A 7,500-nucleotide genomic window follows, 5' to 3' on the forward strand; every position below is an offset into this window, starting at 1 on the left:
AAAAAAACGCGTTTTATAAGCTTACTATTATATAGATTGGTATTGCTGCCATTTAAAGCAATCTCCAAATTAAAAATCCAAGGCTTATAAAATGCGTATTTTGTATTTGAATGAATTTGTTTGCTGCTCAGATCAACAGGAAAAAAGTTGTGGACTTGTTTCTATTTTTGATTAAATGAGACTTCGATGAAAGACTACTTATATCTTGAACTGAATTTCAAATGATATATTATGAATTCCGAATTAAGATATATGAAATATCTGAATTTCAGTTGAAATTTCTGAATTTCAAACGGAGTATATGAACTTCAATGGAGTATCTGAATATCAAATGGAATTTCAGAATTTCAAATAAAATATCTAAATTTCAAATGAGATTTCTAAACTACCAATAGAATTTCTGAATTTCAATTGATTTCTTCTGACTTACACTTGAAATTGGTGTAGTCTGAATTTCAATTAAAATATTCTGAGTTTCAAAATAAATATCTGAATTTGCTGAATTTTAAATGAAATGTCTGGATATCAATCAACATATTCTGGACTTCAAATAAAATATGTAAGGTCAAATTAAAATATTTTGAATTTCAAATATATATTCTGTATTTCAAATAGATAATCTGAATTTCAAATTAAATATTTGAATTTCAATTGAAATATTCTGAATTTCAAATGGCGTGTCCGGATTTCAAATTAAATATTCTGAATTTCAAGTGGAATATCTGAATATAAAACGGAATTTTTGACTTTCAAATGACATTTCTGAATAATAAATACAGTTTCTGAATTATATTTGGTTTCTTCGGACTTACACTTGAAAATTGTGTCAGACCACACCATTTCGTTGCAATATTCTGAATTTCAACTCAAATATTCTAAATTGAAATATGATGAATTTCAAATGGAATATTAAATTTTAATTAGTATATTTAAAATTTCAAATGAAATAAGTGAATTTCTATTGAAATATTTCGAATTTCATATGAAGTATATGAATTTCAAAGAAGTATTCTGAATTTCAACAGGAATATCTGAATATTAAATGAATTTCAAAAAAAATATCTGAATTTCAATGAAATTTCTGAATTACAAAAGGAATTTCTGAATTTCAATTAGTACTTGGAATATCTGAATTATATTTAAAAGTGGTCTGATTTTCACTTGAAATATTCTCAATTTTAATTGAAATATTCTGAATTTCAAATGGAATATCTAAATTGCATTTTACATATTCTGAAATTCAAATAAATTTCTGAATTTCAAATAAAATATCTGAATTTCAAATACAATATCTGAATTTCGAATAAAATATATGAATTTCACATGGGGTGTCTGAACACCACATGGAATTTCTAATTTTTAAATTGGTATTTTCTGAAATACTCTTAAAATTGGTGTAGTCGGAATTCCAATTGGAATCTTCTGAATAACTTCGAATGGAATATTTGATTTTCAATTGAAAAATTTTAATATTTCAAATGGAATTTATGAAATGCAAATAAAATATCTGATCTTCAAATGAAGTATCTGAAGTTCAAATAAAATATCTGAATATCATACGGAATTTCTGAAATTCAAATTTACAACCTGAATTTTAAATGAAATTCTTAATTTAAGCGGAATTTATCAATTTCAATAGGTTTAATCTGAATTACATTTGAAAGTTACACCAGTCAGAATTAAAATATTCTGAATTTGACCTGAAATATTCTGAATTTTAGATAAAATATTCTGAATTTCAAATAAAATATCTACCTTTGAATTGAAATATTCTGAATTTCAAAAGAAGTATCTGAATTTCAAATGAATTATTCTGAATTTCAAAAGGACTGTATGGATATCATACGGAATTTCTGAACTTCAAATGAACTTTCCGAATTACAGATTGAATTTCTCAATTTCAATTGGTATTTTATGGAGTCTGAATTTCAATTGAAATATTCTGGATTCTAATTGAAATTTCGAATGGAATGTCTGAGTTTTAATAAACACATTCTGTATTTCAAAAAACTATCGCAATCTTAATTGAAATTATGAAATATAAAATATAATATCTGGAATAGAATATCAAATGAAATATCTGAATTTCAATTAATATATTTTGAAACTCAAAATATCTGAAGTTCAATCGTTCATATAATAAATGGTGATTTTTAAGCTATTATCTTTTCGACAACACTGGTTTTCACTGCTCACGCACGTTTCGTGTTTTGTTTCACTGTCAAACATCTTCAGATTGGTCTACAATTTAATCGTGAATCGTCTTGCAAACAAGCAACGCTTGCAAATTATTTAATTTTATTATCAAAAAAAAGTTATCTGTTAAAAAGTTCATAAGCAGAATTGTCGATTTTGGAGTGAAGATCAGCCAGAAGCATTGCGAGAGCTACCGATGCATCCAGAAAAAGTCACAATTTGGTGCGGTTTATGAGCTGGTGGCATCATTGGATCGTACTTCTTCAAAGATGATGCGAATCGCAACGTACATGTGAATAGTGAGCTCTACCGTGAGACGATATCTAAAATTTTTTGCCCAAAAACAAGAGCTTGACTTGCATGACACATGGTTTTAACAAGACGGTGCCATTCAACAAGACGGTGCACGCGTAACAATGGACTTATTGAGAGGCAAGTTAGGTGAGGACTTTATTTCACGTTCGGGACCGGTCAATTGGCCGCCTATATCGTGCGATTTAACGCCTCTAGACTTTTTAGTGTGGCTGTATTGAAGCTCATGTCTATACAGACAAGCCCGCTTCAATTTACGCATTTTAAGACAACATTAAATCATTTATTCGTGAGATACCGGCCGAAATGTTGGAAAGAGTATGCCAAAATTAGACTAAGCGGATAAACCATTTGAGGCGCAGCCACGGTCAAGGTTTGCATGAAATAAATTATATGAACCGTTCTAACAACCCAAGTAAAGATTTAATGCATTTTTCTGAACTTTTTTTAAAAAAACTTTCCCACAGCTTTTAAAACATAGCCCCTTATAATAATAAATATTTTGAATTTGAAATGGAGTGTCTGAACATCACATAGAATTTCTGAGTTAAGCAAATAAAATATCTGAATTTTAAATTAATTTTCTGAATAAGAAATGGAGTTTCTGAATTTCAATTGGTATTTTGTGAATTACACTTCAAAGTTGTGTAAGCTGAATTTCTGTTAAAATATTTTTAATTTTAATTCAAATATTCTGAAATTCAATTGAAATATTCTGAATTTCAAAAAAAACATATTCTGAATTTCAAATAAAATTTGAATTTTAAATGGAATATCTGAATGTCGGATGGAGTATCTGAATTTTAATTCAAATACTCCGAATTTTATATGGACTTTCTGAATATGAAATGAAATTTTTAATTTTGAAATATTAAATGTGAATTTTAAATAAAATTTCTGAATTATAAATGGAATTTCTGAATTGCTATTGGTACTTGGAATATCTGAATTACACTTGAAAGTGGAGTGGTTTGAGTTTCAAATGGAATATCTGAATTTCAAATAGAATATATGAATTTTAAATGAAATTTCCGCATTATAAATGCAATTTCTCAATTTCAAATGGTATTTTCTGAATTATACTTGAAAGTGGAGTAGTCTGAATTGCAATTGAAGTACTCTGAATTTCAATTGGAATATTCCAAATTTTAAATGAAATATCTGAATATAAAGAATATTTCTGAACTGCAAATAAAATATTTGAATTTAAAATAAAATTTCTGAATTATAAATTGAATTTCTGAATTTCAATTGTTAGTTTTTGAATTACTCTTGAAAGTGGCATAGTCTGAATTTCGATTGAAATATTCTAAATTTCAATTGGAAGATTCGGAATTTTTTATTGACATTTTGTGCAATTCAAATAAAGTATCTGAATTTCAAATTAAATATTTTATATTTCAAAAAAAATTTTCTGAATTTCCGATGAAATTTCTGAATTTCAAATGAAATTTCTGAATTTCAAATGAAATTTCTGAAATGATATTTCAAAATTTTAAATGAAATTTCTGAATTACAAACGGAATTCTAAATTTCAATTGGTATTTTCTTAATTACACTTCAAAGTGAGGGATACTGAAATTCAAATGGAACATCTGAATTTTAAATGAAAATATCACAGTCCTTTCTGGTAATCAGCTGATACCACATGTTAATTTTTCTATGCTAAAAATGTTTTCCTTAAAATATTAAAGTATGGTATTTCTAAGAAATAATAAACGTAGAGTTGCGTTTATTTCCAACGAACGCCTTTCAAATATCTAAGAAATGCTACAGTTCTCGATTCGGCCAATCGATATCAAGCGCTCGATATAGAAGATATGGAATCAGCAAGTAAAGAGATAATGAAATTACTTTAACAAGAGATAGGTTTCCACCAATTGTTGTTGGCCAAACTATGATCTTTTCTAAAATAATCGCTTGGTTGGGGTCGCAGTACTAGCTCCAAAAAATATCCATCGGAACAAAAGCAATTTCAAGACGACGAGATATATATGATTGAATTCGGCCGTCATCAAATTTCAAAAAAGAAAATCCGCACAATTAGATTTTTCTATTGAATCGTTGTGAAGTGGCCCAATTAAAAATAACAAAGGTCCCACACAATTTGCGAAATGTGCAATGTTTGGTCATGGCTCTAGGAATTGTCACCGAACAGCTGTCTGTCCTGCATGAGCCGGTAACCATGATCTCCCTGTTTGTACTTTAAATCAGACTCAACGCGATGGTCCTGTTGTGTACAAATATTTTAACTGTTCCAAGAGAAACCTAAGTAATGTGAACCATAAAGCTGATGATCCAAAATGTCCATGTAGAAAAGATTACATGCAATTGCGTAATCGAGTTACGAACAAAATTTCCTGTGGTACACGATGTGTGTATGAATATTACATAGAACAAGATGATTTCCCTCAAGCTGGTCACAAAAACAAAGTTTTGTCTTCTCGATCAGCTGTTGATAATCCAACATGTTAATCTAGAACAAAATGTGGTTCACAATTTAGTGGGTTAAGAAACCCATATGTTCAAACAGCTAGCCGTCAATCAGCTAGAAATTTTAGTACTCAACCATTTGGCAATTGCAACCTATACTCTAACGTTACAAGTCAAGGCAGTCAAGTAGACGATGCAGACGACTTAACGATGATGAATTTGTTATGATGATATTTACTTTGAAGCTATTGATCGCCTACAACAGTGCAGAATAGGTATGATAAATTCAGAGTTTTAGGAATGATGTTGCGTCATGCTTTATAATTTATTCAACATAAATCAGATTCATGTTATACACTGAAATTGCCAAGGCATAACGACAAAATTCAGCAATTATGCAGCTGAATTTTGCTTTTTACAACAAAATCATATGTTTTTCTCTTAAATGAAACATTTCTCAAACCTCATCATAAATTCAAGATGGAAGGCTACAAAATCGGTGAACTCATGGTGGCTTTGTGTTCATTGGAATTAGAAAAGCTGTCGAGCACAATTTTTTGGCTAAAGAAACATTTAACTAATGGGAACAATGTTATAATAACATCTGCTTATACCCCACATTAGAAGCCTAATATTAACGATGACTTAATAAAGTTAAATAGCAAAAAGAATGATGTTTTAATTGTTGGCGACTTTAACGCACAACATACAATGTGGAATTGTGTAATGAATAACACCGCTGGGAACTTACTTTATAAATATCAAAATCAGTCCTGTGTACATGTTTATTATCCTCCGAATCCTACACGATTCGCCCAGAAACATATTCCAACAATATCTCATCTAGAGACTCACTCAAACGCCCTTTCTTCAGACCACGTTCCCATCACTTGTTGCATATGAGGGTTGTCTTTTATATTTCAGGTGTAATCTCCCAACTGACAGCTCTATCGTAAAGCTTGACATTTTTGAGGTTACACCTACTCAGAACGTTTCTACATACAAGCGATATTTGTGTTGTTTAGAGTAACTTGAACGATTTTTATACCCTCCACTATAAGATGGGGGTATACTAATTTCGTCATTCTGTTTGTAACTACTCGAAATATTCGTCTGAGATCCCATAAAGCATATATATTCTTGATCGTCGTGTTTATTATAGTCTGAATCGGTCTATAGCCCGATTTAGCTCCCATATAAATCGATCTCTCTATTTTACTTCTTGAGGCCCCAAAGGGTGGAGGGGCAAGTCCCATGCGAATTGGCTTGACCATATTTGTAACCTTCACAGAAAATTTACTAAAAAATACCGATTTGGAAACTATCTCTGCCCAAAATTGGTATTATGGGTTTCTCCAAAAAAAAACTTTCGAGCAGATTTTATTTTTGGTCTTTAAAATTCAAATAGGTATGTATCGCTATCCGTTCTCATATGTCATATTCCCTACTAGTTTTTTTCGGTTCTATCCCACTGTTTGTTGCCTCGATCAGTGTATATGTGCGTTTGGGGGTTATCGTGTTGGGGCTAGCCCCATTCGAATTAGCTTGAAATTTTAATATGTTTTATTTTCTACTCCCAAATACCGTCAGTTTGAGTCCAATATTGTTACAATCGATCCACTTTTAATTTTGGTGGTTATTTTTAGGGTAAGGGGAAGGCTCCGACCCGACCTCGATATCAAAAATTTATATAGCCTATTATTCCTTCCAGACCATTTTACACAATCTGTGAAAATTTCAAGAACATCGGTTTGGTCGTTTTCGAGTTTCGAACAAACAGACGAGCAAACACACTATGAATTTTATATACAGAGCGATGCTGCTTTCTATGTTATAGTTACAATGAGCCCAAAAAAATGTACCCACGTAAAAAGTAGATGTCGTGGCACTAAAATAGCCGAATTCATTACAGCGCTCTGTTTTAATTGCGGCGAGTACACGAACTAATCCAATATAAAATCTGAGTGACTTTGGCGACATTGCGGCAATACTCTGAACTACCACCCTGAGGTGGTAACATTGAAACAACAGGGTTGATTTTGTAGGTTGCTGTTTTACACGAAACCATTCTGGCAACACGATGAGCAAAAATAAACTTAAAAAACGACTTATTTTTTATAGAGAACAAGAGTATATATGAAAAATAAGTGTTATTTTAGTGATAAAAATTATGGAGAGTCTAGAAAAAGTCATAAAATTGTAAAGCAAAAAGTGTCCCCAATGTATCGGTGTCCTCAAAACATCCATAATATAGACGGAAATTTTGGGGACAGTCCCCAAAGTATACAAATGTCCTCGAAACATACATTATACAGAAAAATTGTCCCGAAAGTATCCATTTTACATATATATATATACATATATATATATTTATATATATATACATATATATATATATATTTATATATATATATATATTTATTTATATATATTTATATCTATATATATATATTTATTTATATATATTTATATATATATATATATATATATATATATATATATATATATATATATATATATATATATATATATATATATATATATATATATATATATATA

This window comes from Stomoxys calcitrans, chromosome 3, assembly GCF_963082655.1.
Source record: "Stomoxys calcitrans chromosome 3, idStoCalc2.1, whole genome shotgun sequence".
NCBI classification, from domain to species: Eukaryota; Metazoa; Arthropoda; class Insecta; order Diptera; family Muscidae; genus Stomoxys; species Stomoxys calcitrans.